The sequence below is a fragment of the Osmia lignaria genome, chromosome 16, assembly GCF_051020975.1.
Source record: "Osmia lignaria lignaria isolate PbOS001 chromosome 16, iyOsmLign1, whole genome shotgun sequence".
Classification (NCBI taxonomy): domain Eukaryota; kingdom Metazoa; phylum Arthropoda; class Insecta; order Hymenoptera; family Megachilidae; genus Osmia; species Osmia lignaria.
In genome coordinates this window covers 4,422,696-4,446,103 of record NC_135047.1, presented here as the reverse complement: position 1 = coordinate 4,446,103, position 23,408 = coordinate 4,422,696, and the positions used below count along the sequence as shown (strand labels likewise).

Here is a 23,408-nt window from a genome sequence, read left to right as displayed (position 1 = left end):
AGGGTGCGCTTCGCTTATATGTAATCTTCTTTACGAACCGCTTCTTTGCTTACCACTTTTCAAATATAGAAAATAAGTTTTGTTATATTCCTGTTTTTAGAAACTATTTTTTAACACCATAAGATACGATGATCTGTTTCAATCGCGAAAGGATTAAAGGAGTATTTTATAACACGTTTAAATTGGTAAATCTTCGGGTTCTATCCGGTTTCCAAGCATTTCCAAGGAAATAACGAAAATAAATGGCGGACAGAAAGCAACAGATTAGGTTCCAGGGCAGCAAGGGTGCGCGTGCCAATAAACGTAAGGGAGAAAAGAAAAGAAGATAGTAGATGAACGCGCAAGAAGAAAACGGTGATCCGTAATCAATTACGATAACATGGATATTCAATTTCCTTGCCGATTCGAATCGTTCGCCAATTGACTCTTCCGCAATTGAGCTATAAGGATTCACGGATTTACCCTAATTCTTTCAATTTAGCTTCGATTCAGATTGCTGCTTCTGCAATTAGAGAACCTAACGAAGTCAGCAATTATCACGTAAAATGAAATAAAAATTTAAAGCGAATTGTTAATGAAATTTTTCCTTAAAAATATCATTTTATATCTTATGTGGAATAACTTGAACCATAAATATACCTTAGAAACAAGGTATTACTTTTGCCTATTCCTGTCAGAGCTCCCCTCATTTTTCTTCGAAGCAATTAACTTCAAACTCGCAACTAACAGGTCAAGCGTAAATCGTACAATTAAATTTCCAAAGCGTAGAGACTCACTTCCGGCAAAATTACTACACCGTCGAAGAAACAACATCGAAACTTCGTCCCGTTTCACTGACTAATCTCTGCGCTGGTATTTAACGGTCCGGAAGTTGAAACGAAATAATACAATTCGAAGTCTGTCGAGTGATCCTCGAGCATCTACGATTGTCTTTCATCTAACGTCAAGAAAAGTTTAACAAGACAACTTTGATACCGAAATTTTCTTCGTCCACGAAAAATTACTCCCTCCTCTATACTTTTTGCAATTTCTTATAACCCTTCGCTGTCGATTCGCGAGGAAACTAACGAAAGTAGTTGGATCGTGTTCGAAGAAGTTATAAATCAATTTCCTTCGTGGTACTCGGTTGTATCAAGTCCGCGGACGCGACTCTTCTATCAGAATTTCGTAATCAAACCACTCGCGATTTATTTCCGACGACGATTCTCTCGACAAAAGAAATTCACCGGAAGGATCGAGGAAGGGAAAAGTTTTTTCTCGTTTCCTCTTGCTCGCGCACGGATACAGGCCACGTGAAATATATATTTGGCCGAGTAACCAATTGAAAGTGGATCCTGTTTTTACGGAAATACGACCATCTCCTTCCACTCTATGAGAGCTAATATCGGAACCTCAAAGGCGGATATTGCTTCGAGATGCCTAAGTTCTCGTGCCAAGAGTACGACACAGAGAAACGTACACAGTAAATGTTGTAAGTTACATGGATTTCTCTATCTCCTACTTCCGGACGATTTTTTGTCTCTGTTATACTCGTACAAATGGAAAATTTGCTTGTACCGAACGGGATATCGGTAATATTACTGAGATATTGGGTCGATCGGAAAGTTCCAATTTCGATTTTTACGATTCTTTTATTTCTGGAGGAACAAAATATTGAGTAAAATAGTTTACGATAGATTATTTCATACACATGACACCACGCACAATTGGCTCAAACAATTAATTTTCACAGAAAATGAAATTTTACCGATGGTTTCATTGCATCAACGAGAATGCATCTGACTCGTTACCAGAATAGCGAGAAAATCCTTGAAGCGTTAATAAACAAGTCACGATCGCGAAGCTGCGAAAGCGGAATCCATCTCAAACCAATTACCGGTCGTATCCTTCGCCAGTTTCGAAGTTCGGTGCCAGAACTCGGCCAATAGACGAGTACACTTGGCCCGACGCGGATGCTAACCAGTCCCTTTCGAATATAATAGCCAGGTCGAAGATGCGAATAGTTAGTCGGAGAAATCGTGTTCGTTCTATGCAAGAGTCATCCTCGCTCGCCTATCGGTCCACTAAGCCAGCCAACACAACTATGCGCAAACCGACTTCAGTTATAATCAGAACCGACTGAGAATTGCATTGAACTTCTCCAGCATATCTCAGACACACACGTATAGAGACGTTTCGGCTGCATCCTTGTCCATACACATCCGACAGAAACGTACATAGTTGCTTTGTAGTAATTACGCTTCTGGACTACTGAACTCCTAATCACAAAGTGGCAACTGTTATCGCTGCTTTGCTCCTGTATCTCGTCTTATCCAAATCTCCATCGAAGGAAATTACTTTTTAGCTGGATTGAGGATCAAGAAATATTTTTTTATTTTAAAAACCCTATTTCTCTTGACAAGAGGAAGAAATAAATATAGAAAATAATGGCGAGTTCCATGTCTTCATAGTCAATTATAACATTGGAAAAGAGAGAAATACGAGAAGAATGAGTTCCATGTTTCCAATATGTGATCAAATATAACAATAGAAAGAAAGGATATAAGGAACAATGATGCACTTGATATCCAAATACAACAGCAGATGGAAACAAATACATAGAACGATGGTGAACGTAATTGATCGATGAAGGAATTTATCAGCTTACAAGATGTCCGACAAGTTTCGATCAGAATATAGTTACCATACTTCTCCTCGCCATCGAATTCTCCCTAATATCCTCCACGTTCCTTCAATCTTCTCACCCCTAACTTTCGTGAAGCAGCACTGGAAGCCTAGCCTCGCTCTTCTTGATAGCTTTCTCCACCTTCCATCGTTTCTCGATCATTTTAACCCGCTCTCCCGACGGTATTGCAACCGCTCGGAGTATGCATTGTCGAGGAGACGAGGCTTCCAAAATGTCGACGGTTGGTACACGTGTAGCCAGCCTCACCCCTTGGGGCTGTTAATCTTGGCAAGCTGACGTTCATTAAGCAGGAGAAACGGTCAAAGATTTCTAAATTATAATACTTTCACGTAGAAAAATGAAAACCATTTTCTAAACTCGGTAAATGTACCAGGATATTCATTAATTATCATTAAAAGTATTTCTAATACCTGATGCAAATGAAAATTTTTAATCTGAATCTCAATTGTATCACTCGTTAATTTATAAAATAACCAGGGATAACCTCGGTGTCAGTGAAATTGCACTTTCGCGAAACCACACCACGTTCGACAAAATTTTCCCGCCAATTTGAACGCGAACTGTTGTACAACAAAGTGGATATAAACGGAAAGCTCCCGACGATCGTTCCGGGAGAAATGCCGAGAAGGCACTGATGGTGTTTTCGCGAGTGACTACGAAGGCCGGAATTCCGTTTCACCGCCATGCTCGTATTTATATTTGGCACGGCCAACCCGCGCTAATAATATGTGCACGCTATTGTCGAGCCATGGATCATTCGTTGCACAAAATTCGTCTGAAATTTTCTTCTTCCTGCGTTCCTCCACCGGGAAATTGTATCATCCGTAATTTTCGTATGTCCCTTACCGAATAGATTAATAAAAAGAACCGAATATTTATCAAAACGAATAGGTAATTGAAATTTTTATTAAACTGGCGAGGAGAAAGGGTTTCCAGAAATCGCAATAATTCGCCGAGTTATTTATTCCAAGTTTCTTATAAAATCGACTGTAACAAGAATATATGTATATGGATATTTATAGACCGCATAACCTCTGGGGGATTCCGGCAAAGAATTCGAAAAGGTGAGCGCATGTAATAAAATTGAAGGTTCCGTTGCCTCGTCACTTTTGATCTGAAAGTACCAACGTAAGACGGTTGCTCGTGAGATCGGCAACGAAGTGCGTCTTTCTGATCGCTGGAAAAATTTGTTCCTTCTCAAGAAATCAATTTCTGACGAATGAGTTTCCGCTTCGCGAAAGACGGAACTTGGTGGAAACGAAAAAACAGGAAACACGTTCGTTCGCCGTAATTAAATTTCTTCTGTTTAAAAAGGCAGAGGTGTAAACAAATTTAACGGAATTTTAATTACAAAATAATACTGCAACTCGATCGAACAAAACTATAAAAACATAAATAATTCAAAGAATTGTTCATAAATCATCTATGAATACGTGTAAATATTTTCCCTGAATCGTTGGCCACGCACACTGCAGAGAGAGACAAAGGTAGCCGCATACGTCCCTTCATTTCCATGCTATTGTTCGTCCGAATTTTTTCAACGTTTTCGTTTATTAGCGTGAACGCGTATCGCGAAATGAATGGCTGCAATTTTCAGCAGGGGTGAAATCGAAATTCGGGCCGGAGACTGATCACGGCCGCGAAGCTGAATAAAAACGGTGACCGTTGGAAAATCGTGCAAAAAATTACGAGTACTCGGAAACTGAACGCCCTGTTAAATGTCGGTCGTTTCTCTTTTGTTTTCCGTGGACAAACGTTTCATGATCGGGTAATAAATCGATTCACCGTGAACAATCTCCCTCGGTGGTGCCGCCTGTCTGGATGAACATCCATTGAAAATTGTGATTTTGTTACCGTTTCTAGCAGCGCCGGCATAATTGATTGGCAATTTAAAAAGTCGATACCGTGAGAGCTAGCCATTAGTGCGAAGCTTTTGATATTTCATCAAGCGCGAGTACGTAAAATGATAGAAAATTAGGGCAAATCTTAGAAATTGATACTTTTACGATCACGATGCTTGATTTTTCTGAATCTAAAGCTTTCAATGGCTTTAGAGCTGACGAGGCGTTAAACAAATAGAGGAAGGAAAAAATGTGGGACATTTTGCAGCTGTGGAAAGCTTGAAGAATCGATTAACATCGTCTGGCACTGACTTAATCCTGGCAGCACTCGGATCGAAGCAACCTCGATATAGCCTGCGGAGTTTCGGTCAAGTTGCGGTCAGGCGGCTTCCAAGTTTCAGGATCGAAGATGCAAATGTGTTAGTCGCATTCCAGCCAGAGCTTTCCTCGGGACTTAGAAAGTTCGTCAGACTAGAAGCAGGAAGCCTGCGCCTCCATCTACGGGGATATCTTCCCGCGAGAGACTTAGCTCGTGCGAAATGTACCGCAGTAAACTTCCCACTGATCGTTCAACAAACACTCGGACAATTAGTAATCGACGTTTGGCTACTGTAAATTAGCTCAATAACAACGCGCCATGTATAAGAATGTCAGAAAATGCGAAAGGAATTTTCATTTTTTCATTAATACCAAAATTGATGAAAAGCTAGTACAAAAGCTACCCCATTGTCCTTTCTTTGTGATGCCAGAAATCAAATCAGAGTAAGACTTTCCGCCTCAATTTTCTTCACAATAGAAATCCAAGCATCGACAGCCTCGCGACGATAAGACTTCTGGCTTTTTGCTTGGCTTTCCTTTTAGTGTCAAGAAATAAACGCCCATATCCGGGCAACAATGGAAACGCAACTCGCTGCAGACGATCGAACTCGAATATAACCGTGCCATTGTTGACGAAGGGAAACGACTTCCTCCCTCGCGTTTGGCATTGTGAAATATTCATGAAAGCGGGCGCGATCGTTCGTGGCTAATGAGGAAAACGTAGTTCACGATGAGCAGAAGGCAAGGAGTGAAAAAAGGAGACGAAAAGATGCAGCCAATAGAGCCATTTATTCGTGATTCTAATGGTCACGGGCATCGCAAATTACATAAACTCGATTAATTAAAAGAAAACAATATAAAATCGGATACGTCTAGCTTTCGTTATCTCGTCTAGCGAAATAAAAGAGGTCGAAACGAGCTTTGCGAAAAAACAAAGCCGTTCGAAAAAGGAAGTATATAAAAGAGACACAGAGAGGAGATTCTTGTAAAATAGAACGAATCAAACTGGGCGGAATGTCTAGCATTCGAAACAGTGGACCATTCACTGAGAAGATTCGTGAGCTGCCTGGAAATCTTTTTAAAGTTTTATTCGTTAACTGCATGACCGCTCGTTTCCTTCAGAGAGAGTTAATAAAATTATCGAATAATGGGGAGGAAACGTTGAAGCTGTGAAAGCTTCTCGCTTCTTTGATCCACTCCTTTTCGACTCGGTCTTTGATGATGACACGCGGACAGGAAGTTAATTCGCACAACAGAAAGGATCATCTCTTTCTTTGCCAAAATACATATAGATGAAATATTTAAGGTTCTTTTCGAAAGCATTTAGTTGGGAGTTGATTTTACATAGAACTTTAATGGATGAATGAATGCTGAAGATTGAAATTTTGCGTTTGGAAAAGTATTGTCAAAGTTTGCCTTGAGCCACGATAAAATTCGACAGGGAACAGGGTTTGGTTAGTCAATATTTACAGAGAGGAAATAAAGTATTCTCCCGATCGTTCATCTTCACTGTTGAGCGTAATTATCGCGATGATGCGCGCAGATGTACGACCCCATCGCGATTTATCAACACTCGAGAAACGTAGTCAAGCATTGAACACACGAATTCGACCATTTTTCAGTGAACAGCTCTTCTATTCGTGGAAATCGAACCCTTTCATATTCCTATATCTTCTTCCACCCTTTTATTTTTTTCCATCCCCCATTTTTATCTTCATTTCTCATTTTATACTGGTATTTTCTGAACTGAAATGACAATTTGAAGTTTTCTTTATTCAAATTAGAAATTACATTAAGTAATTTTCTTGAAAATTTTGTTCATTTTCCTATTGACTTACAAATGAACCTTTGTAATTTTTTTAATTTTTATACTTCTCTTTTCTTTACTAAAATATCAGAAATGCAATTTCATAGAAAATTGTAAAAACGTCAGGTGCAAATAAATTGACATATTTATTTTATTGACAAATTTAGTTGATTGCAGTTATCACGAGTTTCAATTTGCGATAACTCCGAGTAATTAAAGCCAGTGAATTAATATCAATCAGATATGAAAAGGATATAAACGTGACATTTTTTTTTTAATAATTGATATACTGTAATATTAAGCAGTGGAAGTTTTAATGAGAATCGATACGAGCTTCGAACTTTTTGAAAGCATCGAAATTAAATTACAATCAGGAGAAAAACGATTAAAATACATTCGACGCCTATGGAGAAGGTTCGTCGGGAACAATGTAATGATAAAGGTTCATTAAAAAGGCTGCATCGTTATCATCATTAGCATTATCACGTCAGTTCGCGTATAATGATCAGCGAAAATTGAAATTTCGCTTCCACTATCCGTATCGAGAAAGGGGTGTGTTAATGAGAGGTTGGTTGAAATAACGGGTGGGGAAAGGGTGGAATGCAAAACCAGCGTAGAATATCGAGTACTTGAGCCATTTTCGTTTTCATTCTTTTTTCCCTACATTTTTTTAAACTAATTGGGTTTAACAGTTTAAAAAGATATACAACGTAAATGATAATTAAAATGTACTCAGATATAGTAATATAAAATTACCAAAATTACATAGATGTAATTTGAATGGCAAAAAGATGGTCTAAATTTTTTTATTAAATTGCAAATTTCAACAGCAATCAAGTTCTTATTTTTTTATTTTAGAAGATGGTTATTTAGCTTCCAGAAATTGTTTCAGCCCGTCGATCGTGTTCCACGTGGAGTGAAAGCGGAGGATTGATAGAGGGGAACGAAGGACTGTAATTAATGAACCTCTCACAGGGGATGATGAGCGTTATTGCCGTAAGCAAGGGTACGAATCAGAGCAAAAGAGTTAATTCTCCGGAAAAGTTTCTCGGTGGCCGTGCGTCATCAAAATGGTTCAACAGCCTTTACAACCGAGGGGAAAAAGTGGTCATCGACAGGAACATAATAAAAAGTTCCATACTTTCCGGTACAACGAGTTTCCAAACAGTGACTTTCTATCGAGCCGATGCTTGAAAATCAACTTCAAACACCGTACCATGGAAAATATACATACAAATACATTGTTAGAGTTATGCAAAATTCCAACCACTAATTACTGTAATGAGTATCATTCTATTAATCACTGATTGTAAGTAATTCAAATTGAGATTGTAATTAGAATTATTTTAATTTAAATAATATGTAAAGAATAAAAAAAACCTTCAGTAATTTACTAAAATAATTAAGCTTTTGTAATGAATAACAGTATGCACCGTCCCATTATAGTAGAAAACATTATTCTGAAAGCTGTTAATGTGCCTTTCATCTCGGCCTTTCGTCAGCTTTTCTACGGATTAAATTAGATTTCCGTGGAACCAAAAACTTCAACACTGTCCTGTGCCACTATCATTAATCCGCCTTTCACTGTGAAAATGTCCCTTTCATGCCCGATTTCCATTTCCCATTCATCTCTCGAATTTCTCTAAATTCAACCTCTTTACTACCGTGTAAGATCTTTGATGATCTTAAATATCTAATAAATTCATCGTATAAATGAATTTACACCCTAGAAATTAACGTGTTAACGCATCCTTAGCTCGCGTGTCTGCTATAATTTACCCTACACCACGTCGTACAAGATTTCCGGCTACCTCTAATCATAACCTAATCTACCATTTAATTTTCCGGCGATCAAGGATTCCGATACGCCAACTTGATACGAGATGATCTTCAGCCCCGATCCAATCTCCGGGAGCACACTCGTGGAGGGAGCAGCTTCCTGAAGGAACGAGGAACAGGAAAATGCGAACAGGCGTCGTGAGAATTCATCGAATCAACACCGAGCCAGTCGAGTGTTTAGTTTGAATGTAAATCCGCGGACTGGTAAATTAAAATCACCCGATGATCCAAGCGAGGCAACCACGAAATTTCTCAACTTTAATCGTTCAGATTAAAAAGCTTTTATTCAGGCCACCGGTACTCGAATGCAAACAAGGTTGCACCGATTGCGACTTAAATTTCATAGCCTTCAGCGCTTTTTAATTAGCGATCGTCGCACGCTTTTCAGTTTATACGTCGACGATTAATTCCGCTAAACCGATGAAGATGTGGCTTTAACGACGTTAAAGGAAAACGCGAACGATGTTGGTAAATGACATTTTCATTAAAGCGTAATTTTAATTACGGTTGGAAAAAATGTGTAATTAATTCTAGAGTTTTGAAATGGAACGCTTGAATTCTGAGAAAGTAAAACGTACTTGAAATGATTATAGGATTAAATTAATTACAGCAAAGGTGAAATGTGTAATCTTGAATGAATTAAAATTTTTTTCTAATGAACTTCAGAATGTAGAAAGTTCTCTGATATTTAAAATGAATGCGACTGATGAACTTTCCTTTTATGAAGACGGATACGTATTGCATAGGAGATAAGATCAAAGTTCGAGGAAAATTTAGCGTGTCCACGTGGCGTCAACTTCCGTCGAAGAACTCGCCGATAAATGGCGGGGAAACACGAGGAAACGAATACGAAATGGCCGATGGTAAAGTTGCGAGAGGAGTTCGATCCAACGTTTCGCTCGTTGCAGTTACAAGCTGAGCTCCGATAGCGTTGTTCCATTTTCAGAAATGGATTTGAATCGTCTGATCGTTGGCCGAAGTACGCGATATTCTATTCGTCGAGTCGGTTCGAAACTTCGTTTCAGGACTTTTCGCATGCACCAGTCGCGAAAGGTCGTTCGTAGAAACAAATAAAAGTTTCTCGTTGCTCGACCAGCCTTTCCGTGTTGACGATTAAATTTCTTATTCGGCTTCCGTCAGCGAATGGCAATCGGAAAATTCATGGCGAGGCTCGAAATTCAACAAGATTTTGCAGAGATAGAAAGAATTCTGACTATATAAGATTAAAAAATTTTTCATTTGAAATCCTATCACGATATTTGTATCAAAAACGAATATCCATTTATTTTGCAGAATATGGAGCAGATGTACTATCTGCGGCCATTAAAATGATTAATTTTTTTCTTCCACTTATTTTTCTATTTCCGAATGTTTTTGACGGAGATAACTTAAAGTTACCAGTGAAACGGGACAGAATATCCTCGAACTATCCCGAGAGCAGAGGTGTTAATTAATTTTCCGACGAGAGGAAAAGGTAACAGAGGTATTATTAGTCATAGTTTCTGCAAGAAACTTTGTGTCTCTTCGCGGCCGTCAACGACGATGCTGATGAAAAATCTTAATGGAAGTTTTAATTGCTTCTCGAGCAAAGTAGCCGTTCGGGGAAAAATCATTCACCTTACTTTCCTTCAATTGTTCAGGAAAATGAGAACTCGACTATTTTTTACTTTTTTCCAAGTGAAAAAACAAGACGATTTATAATCTACGATAATTTGTATTATCTAAATTGGACGATTCTGTTGACTGTAAATAATATAGAAAAGCAACCAGTTCAGTGGCATAAATTTCCTTCCAATATTTTATATTCATTTATTCCAATTCGCTAGCGTATCTTTCTACACTGTATATCTTGTATAAACTTTATGGAAGCTCCAATGTAAACGTCAAATATTTAAAGATTGCTCAAAATGTATTTCATAGAAATTTTAAAAGGCTGTCTCGGACGGTACAATATTTGTCTCATAAAACTCCAACAATGGTTCTCTATATATAATCTTGACACTTTTCTGACAATAAAAGAAATTAGAGGACAGAGGTACCAAAACCTTTCTGATACTCCCTTGACATTTAACACTTTATGGGGTGTCTGAATCATAAATTGCTATGAAAGAAATATCTATTTCCATCAAGTTTTGTCGTATCGAACCATTAATTTTCGTGAATTTTCCCTGACGATTTCGTCAGTTTATTACACTCTGATTTTCATAAATTTATCTAAAATCTCTTCGGTCTCCGACAGGTTTTCTGTTGCCGTTACGTTTCACCAAGCTCCAACGTTTTAGGAACACTTAGCAGTTGAAGAAAATTGTATTTGCATGCGCTTCAGCCTGCTCTCAACTCTTTGGAAAATGTTTCTCGCAAAGATTATCGAGTTTCTCGCGCTGAAGTTGAAGCGGGGCTTCATTTTTACTCTGCTGCAATCTGCTCCAAGTTTTTTCGCAGAAACGAAAATTCAGAAAGTCGAGTGAGGATTAAATGTCATTAATGTTAAATGACACGTATTTATCTCAAAGAGATAGAGAGGATGAAAATTCTACTTGGAGAAATAAGGAAAGAAACATCAATTAGAGTTCACCATTACAATCGTCATTAATTAGAACCTTCAATCATCTACTCTATTGTTCATCCACGCATCTAATCATAAGCTGAAGTCATCGGCACATAGTCAATCTCTAATCAGACGAGAAAGCACCACTGTAATAAGCTGAATGCAAAATGGAACGCCCAAGTGACATGTAGAGCCGATTTGATGGTGTTCCAGATCCATCGATCATTTATCTTGAAAAGTCCTAGTAATCTTCCTATGGAACTCAAAACCATTTGTTCAGATATTTCGATAAGAGGATCCAAAAATTATTTAACACTTTTGGCAAATTACACTTGCAATAATTTGCAGCGATTACTTTTCATAATTATCCACCTCGGTAATCGCAATTTTAACATCAGAAATGAAAAATAGCGCCCCTCTGTCTGAGAGTATATCATCGTAAACTAGACAATTTGAGTAATGTACCATCTTTCAGTGTAAAAGTGTAGACACACGAGTGCAATGCGATTCGTCGATGAAATGACTCGTATAATTTTCATGCGCTGCTTAACGATTCGGTGGTCGCGGCTCCCTGGAATAAAGCAGATGAACGTGGATCGATGAACGTGAGGCGAATGACGAAGGATCGTGTCGTTAGATGAAAACGTTTTCAAGTTTCCGCCCAGTTGTGTCATTCTTTTTGTCTCGCCCTCTCTGTCTCGCACGCTTTGTTCATTTCACTGCATTCATACTCGTTTTCCCTCCTTCTTTCCCTCTTTCTTTCACCCACGCCCATTCAGTTCATTCCCCCTGGTCGTGCTTCACGTTCGCTTTTCTCCGTTGCCTGCAGCAGCGAGCTGCAATTTTTCTACATTTTGTTTTCATTTTTCTCCGCCCCATAACGAACAGCATTACAGGTGATTCTGAGATATTTGCTCGAATGATTTGCAGCCTTCGAACAAAATCACGAAACGTTTCGACGCTGATTAAGGAAACCTCCACGGTTAACGAGATTCCCGAATACCTTCATCGACATTTTACTCTTTTTTTCTCTCTCTCTCTCTTTTTCACGTTTCTTCATTCTAGTCGAATCTGTTCTCTCGGTTCTTTTCTTTGTGCTTGCTCATACCGTGGCCGAACGCGCGTAATTAAAATCTCCTCTGTTTCGATAAAAAAACCTCGAGCTCTTGGGGTTTCTAGCCAAATCGTTCCGATTCGATGACTCTTGGGGATCGATCGATTCGAGTGTACTTTCACGAGTACTTTGAAATTTGTTTAAGAGAAGGAGCATGCAATTTTCAATAGTTTTTCAGGTACAATGTTTACAGGAGTTTCCAATTAAGTTTCCTAATAGTTTCGAGTTACTGTACTTTTCTCTTAACGGGAACTTCCTCTAAGACCGAACTTGGTAAACGATATTTACTTTTACATAAGTATTGCGGCAAAAGATAAGATTTTCTAAACTAATTTTATCGAAATCAAACCTTATCGTATGTTCCTGTATTATTTGAGCGGATGTATTGGTTAATAATAGATCAATAACAATTTCCTCGTAACGGATCGTCTCATAAAAAAGCATCGACAAATTGTCCATGTTGAAAAGCATTCCGGCATCGAACAGGAAGCATGAAGTTTCAACAAATAGAAGGAAACAACTCGGGGGGTGGCATCGAACAACACGTTTTAGAGGGTGTTTTTTGCTCGAAGTCAAACATCCGTGAACGGAAGAGTCAGGCACGAGCCAAGCTTCCCGAAGGAAACTCGATATGCATATTTCCCGTGGGCTCGAAGCCGTACCACTGCAAGCGACCTTGTTCTCCTCCTTTTTTTGCACCATCCCACGGGAACCATCCAGCTGGTACATTCGTAAAAACATGCATACGCGAGCCTTAAGGAACGCTTGTTTATGCGAGTTCTAATTTCATCTGGCGACGTAATTAGTATCTACAGGCCACGGGGAAAACGAAACTCGTTATCAATGCAATCGAACGCGATCTAGAAACTATTCACTTTTTCGCGAAGTACCAAATGGAGGGAATGGAAATTGAAATGAGATTCGATAAATGACGTGCACGAGCTAATAACTCGCACGAGACTTCGAAGTTTTCCTTCGACTTCGATGAAGTTTATCAGAAGTTTTAATTAGAGGAAAGAATCGAACCTCGAGATCGGTTCGCTTCGAGGCTGGCATGAAATACCTGTCGCAAGCTCGATTTTAATTTTATTTCAATTAGGATCGTTAACTTTTCTTTACTCTTTGACAAACTTGGATCGTACTGATGGTACAAATATTTTTCTGAATAAATTCTTTCGCGAACAAAGCGGTAGAAAGAAATTCCTGTCACGGAAACATCGATGGCCAAATGAAATAATCGAAGGCTCGGTGTCGTGACAATGGCCAGCCAGGAACTAAAGTGAATCCACCTGGTAATTCGTGTCTACCTGACGAGTAAATGCGCTCGAAATCGCCGTGAACGAGCACGAACGAAGGTGTGGCTGAGATCCGGGCCAATTAGTTGATGAACAGGGAGCGGTCGAAAAGGGATGAACGCGTTGGTCAGGCGAACAGGGCGCTCCCAAACGAGAGGGAGGACGAAAACGAAGCCAATGACTCGAGTCTGACGACACGAAGATTGCCACCAACTGATTGAACTAACGTGCCCGAGGCTCGCTAATCTTTTCTTCAACGACACGCGAATTCGACCGGTCTACCCCCATTCCCTTTATTTACGACCGATTTCACGCTAAATCCGACTACTATCGTTAGGGATCGATTTTCTTTAAACGAACAGGGGAATGGCCTGATTATTGACCGACCGATTGGCAGACGTTAAGTAAAATTGATCAGGTGTGATTTTACGACGGTGTACATTGGGATCGTTTCATTAACACGAAAGGTGGATTTTGTAGGACGATTGGTTTGCTTTCAGCCATTTTTAGGGGTATTTGACTAATGGTCTAATAGGGATTTAAATTAACACACGGATAATATTAAATAAGATTCGTGAAAATCGATGGTTTAACTGTATCACGGAAATAAATATCATAGTTCAACGTCCTCGGAAAATTTGGCATGGGTCGAGTTTAAACACAGATCGATCGATATCGTGTCGGCGGTCAGAGTTTATTAATCATTCATCCGATAATTTGATTAGCTCGATAGACATCTTGCCTCTTCGAGTGGCTAATTATAGCCTCGGATGGCTTAAGCAGAGAAACTTTCTGATTAAATATTCATCCCCGCATCCCTGAATAAAAGCAGTGGCAGAAATAGCTTTCGTTTGTTACCCTTCCTATAATGTTTCATAAAAGTTTTTCCAGGAAAATATATATTTTTTTTTTAAACACAGAACGTTGAAAAGTAGAGATTTTGTAAAACAAAACTATTCTTGCTATTATAATCGAGTTTCTATGAAATGGAACTAGGAGAACTATTTCGAGCTCGAGCAACATTTCGCGTTGGAAAAATACGCGGAAAATCGAGAAAAACCAGTGAAAAGCCAGAGTGCGATACGGTTATTTACCAAAATCCACGTCGATGGAGAGGTCGGTAAATAGCCGTAGCGCGGCAAGAACGGTAGAAAGGTCGATTTAATCTGATTCCGTTTGACTTTCGATGGAAAAAAAGCTGCTATTAGTTTTTCGTGTTCGCGACCGCGCTTTTCCGCCACTGAAATTGTTTCGTCAAGCTCTGACGGGGAAATATAGAAATCAATCTCCCCGAAAACAGTTGTAAGAATACAAAATAATTTTCCCTTGAAACGGATTAACGCGAAAATCAGATCTTCCCAGAACAAGCTTCTAAACTCGAATTTACCTCCGCAAAGCAACAAACAGAAATCTGATAATTCACAAATGGCGAACGGCATCCCGCATGTCCAAGACCCGTTTAATTTTCCAATGACAAATTGGCAAAATTGGCTGACAGGAAACAACAGACGCGGACCGCCGGCCACGCGGATAATAATCTGGCCAGAAATGCAAAGAGAGAGGCGCGGAATCAGCATTGGGTCGAGTCGCAAATTGGTCGGGCTGCGAATTAATTAACAAACCAACGCGTTACACGCTCGACGGGCAAAGATACATGGTGAAGGGCCATAGATAAGCTGGCCGAGTGGAGCCGAAACGGTGGATCTTTTGCGAATTCCAAATTGGTTGATGACCAGTGAACAATGCGGTCGAAGTAATGCTTGGATTATGCGGCGCGACGCATTTCCTGTTCCCGCACACCGTTACACTCCCTCGACACGCGAATCGCTCGTTTACCATCGCAAATGAACCTCCATGATATTTTAGGGAGATTCGATGCTCTTTGGCCGCGACCAAGTGGAAATTGCCCCGACTGTTACCCCATAATTCATCTTCTTTTTAGATTACGATCTAACATCGTATGATACGTGAATTAGAAATTAGCCCTTTGAATTCCTCTCTGAGAATTCCTTTGCAGTAGAACGCTGAACAGAAACAAGGTAGAATATTTGCCAACGAAATGAGACCGTACACGTCTCGGCGAGGACACAAAGCATCGTTCCGCCAAGATTTATTGGATGTAAAAAAGAAAGTAATTCTGTTCTCGTAATTTTACAACCTCCTCTTACCTCTATGTAGAGGACGGGACGCATATGAAACGGGACATTATTTATCTCGCAGGACATATGGAAAATTCCCAAGCTAAGACTTACACCAGAAACATACAATTTTTCTGGAAATTTTTACTTTATCCTTTAAAGTTTTATATGAAATTAAACTACACGTCATATGCTATTTTTTGTATGAAAAATGGAACTTATGTGTTCTCTTCTGAAGGGATACGAAATATTAATTTATTGCATACCTAATTAAGCAGCAACTTTTTAGTCTGTTTCGATTTACTTGATTTAATATTCTATTAAGTTGTCTAAGGTGATTAGAAATAATTCCGGCAATTCAACTTTCGATTGTTTCTACTGTCTGAAAACAATCTTCAGCTTGGAACCAACTAAGATTTAACGTTATTAACACAAGGAACAGATGGAGCACTTTCAGTGTTCTAATCACTTTCTGATCGGCTAACGAATGCGCGTTTGTCTCTGAGCACTAAACTACTTTAAGTGCTTCAAATCAGGTGAATGGGTATGCAATATTCTAAGCCTTCTTGTTAACTTTGCTAAGACCTTTAACGAACTCGGTCTTGAAATGCCGTACAAGTCTAAATCAAAGGCGTATAGAAGGGAGAACTTTGTTCTAATAGCATTAATAATCGAAGTTGGGTTAGAATCGAAGTCTAATTATAATAAATATTCGTATCAGGAATAGAATGATTAAATTATGAATCCTCGTGTTTAAAATTCACGTTAAAATGATATATAATGCAAATGTCATACCAATCAGGAAATACGCGAAAAATTGTTCGATTAAAACACGTAACACGTTCTCGGCGATAAATTTGAATTTTCGTGAAATCATTGTGAAACAGTAGCTGCGATCCAGTTAAAGTTCGAGGACGGAGGAGAGTTAAAAAAGGGGTAGCGTGCACGGAAAATCACGAATAGAATTTTAATCGTTTCCGTGTGCTTTTGAACGAAGAGCGGCAAACACAGGCAGGGATTGAAAGTTTTCGTCTTCTTTTCAACTACACGGAAGGTAGCTGAGAATTTCGTCGAACGAGAAGCAACAGCGTGGAAAGTTCGTATTCAACGGTAGAATCATTTCCCTGAATTTTAATCGCCCGAAGAAAAAGTTAACAATGTCAACTCGAATGGTGAAGCCGGTCGATTTGCACGATTCTCTTTCGAAGCTGCGTAACTTCGACAATGAATAATACAAATCCGGACGGAAGGTGACGGAAGAAAAATTCTCGCGATCTCGATCGACCACGGGTTTCGTAACGAGCTGCAGGAATTCCGTTAGAGCTTTGCATTAAGTTTACCTATCTATTCGCTGTTTCAATTTTAAGACAAATAAAGAAAATTAAATATTTTGAAAATCGGGAAACTGTAATTGTTCTATTTGATTTTAATAATATTATATGTTGCGAAGTTGGTTTTCCGATTATTCTCCAAATTTAATAAATCGCAAAAAATTATATGTCAACCACGAATTGCAATTGTATTTTATGCAGATTCGTCTCCTCATTTCGGACAAAGATGCCTTTTTCTCCTTCCATCTTTTCCACCCCTGTATATTGCCTCATGAACGCACATAAATTCGTATATTTGTGTGAGTGAAAAAGGAGATGCGAGTCTAAGGAGAAATATGGGACGTAACTTATCTCCACTGAATAAAAGAATTCTCTATAAAGTGAAGACAGATTAAACGAGCAGTAGCCAAAGGCAACGAAACTGTGCGGAACCAAGTATTATAGAATGAGAATGACTAATAACAGAGGAGATATTTTCGTGGAAATTCTTATGGATCGAGGAGCTTAGTTTGTTTAGGTGAAAGAAATTTCTTTATGCTAGGTAACTAGCTAATAATTGCATATAAGAGGGTAGAAAGAATAATGAATATTTAATAACCATGCCTTTGTAATTATACCATCATTAGTGAACCTCATTCATTAATGACCGTCAAAGTATTAAATTATTAAATAATCATATTTCTCGTAATTTAAGTACTTCAATTATCCTGAAATAATACAAAATTGCCCCATAAGGGTGAAGAGAATTTCAGAAATCCAGAATAAAAGGATTTATTCGAAAATAGTTAAAGTTCCATCGAAATACGAAAGCTTCGGTAATCCGCACAAACTTATCGCACATTTTCGGCACGAATTCTCGCGAAACTTGGCCAATTCAGGACGAACGAAAATCATCGGCAGTAAAACAAATTTATAGGAAAGAAGATAACTCGATGGTAGACAACGAAGAAGGGTTACTTGGCACGATCCCTTTTATACCTGGCCAAGCCGCATCTTACAGAGACAATGGAAAACTTGGAAAAACACTCACGTTTCTCTTCTAATAAATTTGACTATAGAAAGGAGATTCTCATCACGGCTGCTTCGAATAGTTAAACTTCCAAAGGCTGGTGAATGGTTGCAGCTAGCAAAAAAACGAGCCAGGTATCAGCGTCGAACAAGAAAAGCCTGATGAATTCGATGGAAACGGGAACAGGCCAATAAAAATTTGCAAAGAAAAACCTGCCCGATACGTAGGTGGTTGCAATGGAAACGTGTTCTTCGTGTGTGCACGATTTTTATCTCGTGTTCCACGGCGAACAACGCTTCTCTATACCCCTTTTTTCTCTGCTCGCTTTTAGAACGCCGAGAAATATTTGTATTCTGCGAAGAATCCCTCGCGAACATTTAATTAACTCTCAGAGATTGGATTTAGCATTCTGAAGTATCTAGAAAAATTAGTGACCCTAATAATAAAATCACTTTTCGTTTCAACGATCAAAAAGTTCCAAGAATGAAAACATCCCCTTTTTGAAGAAACATTTTCCGAAAAAATTCCATCTTTTTCAAACTCGATTGCCACAACGTGAGAGATCAAAAGCCATATAACTTTGAATTTCACAATGGCTTTTGTCAACATAAAACAAATATTAAAAACCTTTGTTTTAATAGAAATTTCAGAAACAACAACGCACGAATGATTTTAGCGAAGTCTCCATTTTGCATAGAATGTTATTTGATTTTTTCCAGAAAAGATTTACATATACACATTCAGCATGTAAATATAATCCATTATAGTTCAAGTAACGAGAACAATATTGTAACAAAAGGAAACAGAAGAGAAACAGTGCTCAACGCTTCCATTCAACGAATTTCTAAACTTTCATGAGGCCAATTAAAAGTCACGATAATCTAGCGCGACGTTCTCGTCCACGGTGCATTAAATTGCTCGCGCATTAATCGCGAATTTCGCCACAAAACCGTCCGCTCGACGCGGTCGACCCTCTCGTCCCGCTCTCAATGTTTAAAAAGGGGAATAATGTTAACGCTTCCGATCCCACAGGAGCAGCGCGAGACACGGATTAATGAAAAATCTGCTTTTTTTTTTAGGAAGAGCAGATTAACAGTCGGGGTTGTTGCACTCTTCATCGCAACGCTCGATATAACAAACCCCGTCGGGGATGAAAATGGTGATATGACGAGCGAACACGCGAATCGAGCGTGTTCCCTCACTATTCAAACAATTTCGCCTCATAGATAATAGCCACATGACGTTTTTATTGACTTTTTAATCTTTATTTTCCGTTCGAGTATAGAGATAATATCGTAGTTCTATGATGACCTCAATTTGCTGACACGAAATAAAAACTGTTCCGTCGGACACGAGCAACGGCGCTATTTTATTAGTTTTCCAACTGTAATTCGAGGGGTGTGTTTAATCCTAGACCGACCAGTGATGGCTAGCTACCGTTTGCAACCAGGATAATTAATTAACCGTGGTGTATCGCGCGATAAAAACCGAGTCCAGGCAATTTTCACCGTGCCAGCTGGAATGGTGCGTGTCGACGTATTCCAGCCAGTTTTCAACTGCACTTTTTTTCCCGGCGTATATGCCGGTGTTAATTTGTTCTTGTTCACGAGAACAAGCTGTACTGCTAAATTATTTCTACGAACTGCGACCGATATTTCCTTCCCTCCAACGAATCGATACAGTGTGTAATTAAAACGCTTCGTTTCCTATTATTTACGATTAAACGAACCCTCTTGGATTTTTTTTGTCACTGATAAAAAGTATTGGATCACGGTTTCGTGTCACGATTCTTGGACAAAATGGTATCAGATTAATGAAATAATTTCGTGAATCGAGTAACTTTTGAAACGAGAAATTTGTTAACACAGGTATCTTTGTTATTACAAGATTTCCATGTTTTGCATATTTTGATTGGGTAGATGAATCGAAATGAGCCTGTAAGCGGCGTGCAAGGATTAATGGATTAAACCTTGCCCATCACGATTTTCCATGCTCCATTTTCACGCTGAACGCCCAAATGAATAATTCTTGTCGAACACGAAGAGTTTTTCTATGCATCGGGAAACAAAAGGAAGCGGCGAATGAACGATGCATGGATAAAAGCTGAGATTCTGATGGAGCACCGTAATCATGTCGCGCCTCGTATTTTCTCCTTTTATTTTTAATTAACAACGCGATGAAGCGTCCACGGTTATAGGCGCAACCAGTTCAATAATGCACGATTTCATAAAAAATGAACGACGATATTCCGCGAGTTGTGTGCCTTTTAATGGACCCGCTACGAGATAAATGGTAAAACAGGTTGATAAATATTTCTCTGTTATGTGGCGTTTTTCCACTTTGTTGGGGTTCTTCGTTCATATTGCGAATTAATAAATTGTGCTTTTATGAATTGCTGAGCAGAGGTATTCAAATATCGACAATTTTATGGTTCATTATGGAAGGAATGCTTGTAATTTACTGTGTCAAAATTTCTTCCAAATTTTAGCACTTTTGTATATTGCAGTTAACTAAAATCGTTCATTTTTTGATAAATAGTTCGAATCATTTTCAAAACCCTTAAAATCCCTTAAAAACAATCAACGATACGTTTAATTTAGCATAACGAACAGTAAATAGCTGTTCAAGAGAATAATTAGCCCGGATATTTTAATGGTTGCATTATCTAGTATATTGCAGACACATTTGACCTGTTAAATCGTACGTGTGCTCAAAGAGTAACCCCGGTGTACCTGGTGTGAAATAGATCGTTGCATTCCCCTTGGTATCTGCTTCCATTATCGCAAAATATCGATATTCAATTAGTAAGGGAAAGGGTGTGAGAGTAGAATGAATGGAATCCGAGGATCCCAGTTATAAATTAGCTCATAAAGAGAATTTTGTAGAACCTAATCCATACAAGTTAAAAATTATATTCTTTTCACAGTTCTATTGTAATTAACTCTAATTCAAGCTTTTGGACACGAGCCAAATGCAAATTTCAAAATTCTAATTTCAATTATTAAATACATAACTGAGGATTATTGATAATAGATCATCGTCAGCGTCCACTTTATAAGCAGTCTCTTTGGAACGACACGATACTCGTTTCGCAAGATAACGAGTGACGATTTGTTACGAGTTTGCTATCAAAAATTGAATGGATGGGAAGATTCGCTTCTCTCCTCCCGGCTCTTTGTGGTTCATCGATGCGATTTATCAACGGCTGTGCACGGCTTTTATATTCCGTCACAATTCATTACGCGATTGGAAAGTCGTTTTATATTGAGAGAGCTTGTTTCTATCTACCTGGTCACGTTTTCAGTTTAGCTTGGTCAGCTGGACACTCGAAACCATAGAGGCATGAGCTGGAAAAATATATTGTTCAAACATGGCTAGAGAATAGCCATTGTCTCTGAAAAATGTTATAAATATGAAACAAACTGTTTGTGTACAGGTGGTACAAAGGTTCTATTGAATTTGGAAGAGGAAATGGGTCAAGCAACTGTCGTATGATTGTACAGAAAATGCAAATCGAATGAAATATCATTTAACCATGGATTAGTTTAAATACAAATGTTTATATTTTGTATTAATGATTATAATTTTAAATTCAATTAAATTTTTAATGCAATTTCATAATAAAGTATGCTTGCTGTACACTCTCAAATCGAACTGCACCGAAACAATTAATCCTGACACTGATTCGAACTTCCTAAAACTCGTCGTTATTTCATTCGCGTAGCAAAAACTCCGAGGGTTCGTTCATTCCGCGGTAAGATGGAACTTTTTAATAAAAGGTACGTGATCGAACGTCTCAAAAGTAGCAGCGAAACAAAGGGAGTAAAAAGTAGTTGAAGAGAGGGTCGCCGCGTTTGTGGATGCGAGACTTAAAATTCTCACTGGTCACGAACAACAGGAAGAAAACGAAGAAAAAAAGGAGGTAAATGTTCAACGAGGGTTTACGCTTGCCATCCTTCGTTCCTTCACGAATAATTAAAAGGGTTTCCTTCGACGCGGAAACTTAAAATGTAGCCCTTTATTCGAACCGCAAGGATACCTCCTCGCCCGACGAAAAACGAGAACAAAAAGACGGTGACGGAACTTTGTTCGCCTGATAAAATTGAGACTCTACCGTGGAATAAAAATGGTCAAAGGTTGCCCCGAAGCCAAGGCTGATTGTTCGGTTGCACCGGGACCAATACCAACCAACCATTTCCTCGGCTATCTAATGAGATTCATCCTATCTCGTCGATATTCCAGCGAATAATTTGCGGATTTAATTCACTTGAGACATCGTTTGAAATGAGACACAAAATATCACCATGAAATTTAAATCGATTCATTCATAACCCTTTCCAAATAATTTGATAAGGGATGAAAATTTAATCATTTCACGAATAAGACTTATTATATTTCATCGATTGATTTGCTATTACAAATCGAACAGTTAAATTGCACCGATTCATTCGTGACCGTTACGCAACAAACTCCAAAGTTAAATTACTCGAAACGACAATCTCAATTAATCCAAGTTTCCTTCTTACGAATACAAAGTCTCGTGAAGTAAGTAGTTGGCGAGAGTTCGTATTATAACCCAGGTTGTTTCAGCCGAATCGCTAGCATGGCTACCTAAATCACGTAATTTGCTGCGACACAACAAATAGAGGGCCCCGTGTTATTAATTACCAAGCAAATTGCCTTAACCTAGGCGGCGATTATCCTAAGCGCATGCGTTCAACGAGACAAGTTACAAGTAGAAGCTATGTTAATAAGAAACCTTCGTTCTCGCGTCGAATTTCTCGTGTTCAACAGAAAGAAACTAATACTGGTCCATTTAATCGCTTACGATCGGTTTGCTCGATGTTCGAGTTACCTTCAACTTTTCCTCCATGCGGTTTCAACTACTCTGCAAAACAATTCGCTTTGCCTCGCACGGAAAAGTCCAACTTACATCCGTCCCTCGTTTTCAGTCTCCCGTCTACCTACGGGATAGCAAATACGCGATCCGTTTGCGCGACTTCTTCGAGCCACGCGGGCCGAGAATTTCGATGGAATTTCAAATTATTTCTTTGAAGACGCCCCATCGATTACTTGTCAATTTCATCGGCTTGGAGGATTTTCGACAGACGGTTTCCAACGAACGCCTTTAAAGCAGATTGCGGACTGTCACACGGATTTTCTTCTATTTTATAGAAAACTTTGAAGTCTCCATGCAAATTAAGAGAAATAGGATTCTGTGAAACGTGCAGTCACGGAAGAGTTAATACGCGATTCAAATTCCTTTTCGCGCGATAGAAAGTAATCGGTAAAATATCTTAATCTTAACGAACTTATTCGGGAAGCTTTTCAATTCTACGGCCGGCTCGATTTCGACGATATCGGAAAAGCGACGAAATAAATTTTCCGACAACCATCCGTTTCGTTTCGTAGCGGCGCGACATCTAAAAACAACGTATCTTTGTGAAAAATACGAGGCTATAGTCGAAACGAATGCGACTGG

The 23,408-nt window shown here is 38.9% G+C and overlaps 1 protein-coding gene across 13 annotated transcripts in view; it reads right to left on the bottom strand.

The window, feature by feature from the left end:
* LOC117600737 (uncharacterized) overlaps positions 1-23,408 on the bottom strand; it is a 225,489-nt gene that overhangs the window by 100,250 nt on the left and 101,831 nt on the right. The window contains exon 1 of one of the 13 annotated variants that reach the window (XM_034316545.2): positions 3,097-3,418. The exons of 5 other annotated variants lie outside the window; for them this stretch is intronic. The gene's annotated coding sequence lies outside the window, so the exon portion shown is untranslated. Of the gene's footprint in view, positions 1-2,683; positions 3,039-3,096; positions 3,419-23,408 lie in introns of those variants that run through there. 7 more of the 13 variants (XM_034316542.2, XM_034316558.2, XM_034316547.2 and 4 more) reach the window with 7 other exon arrangements.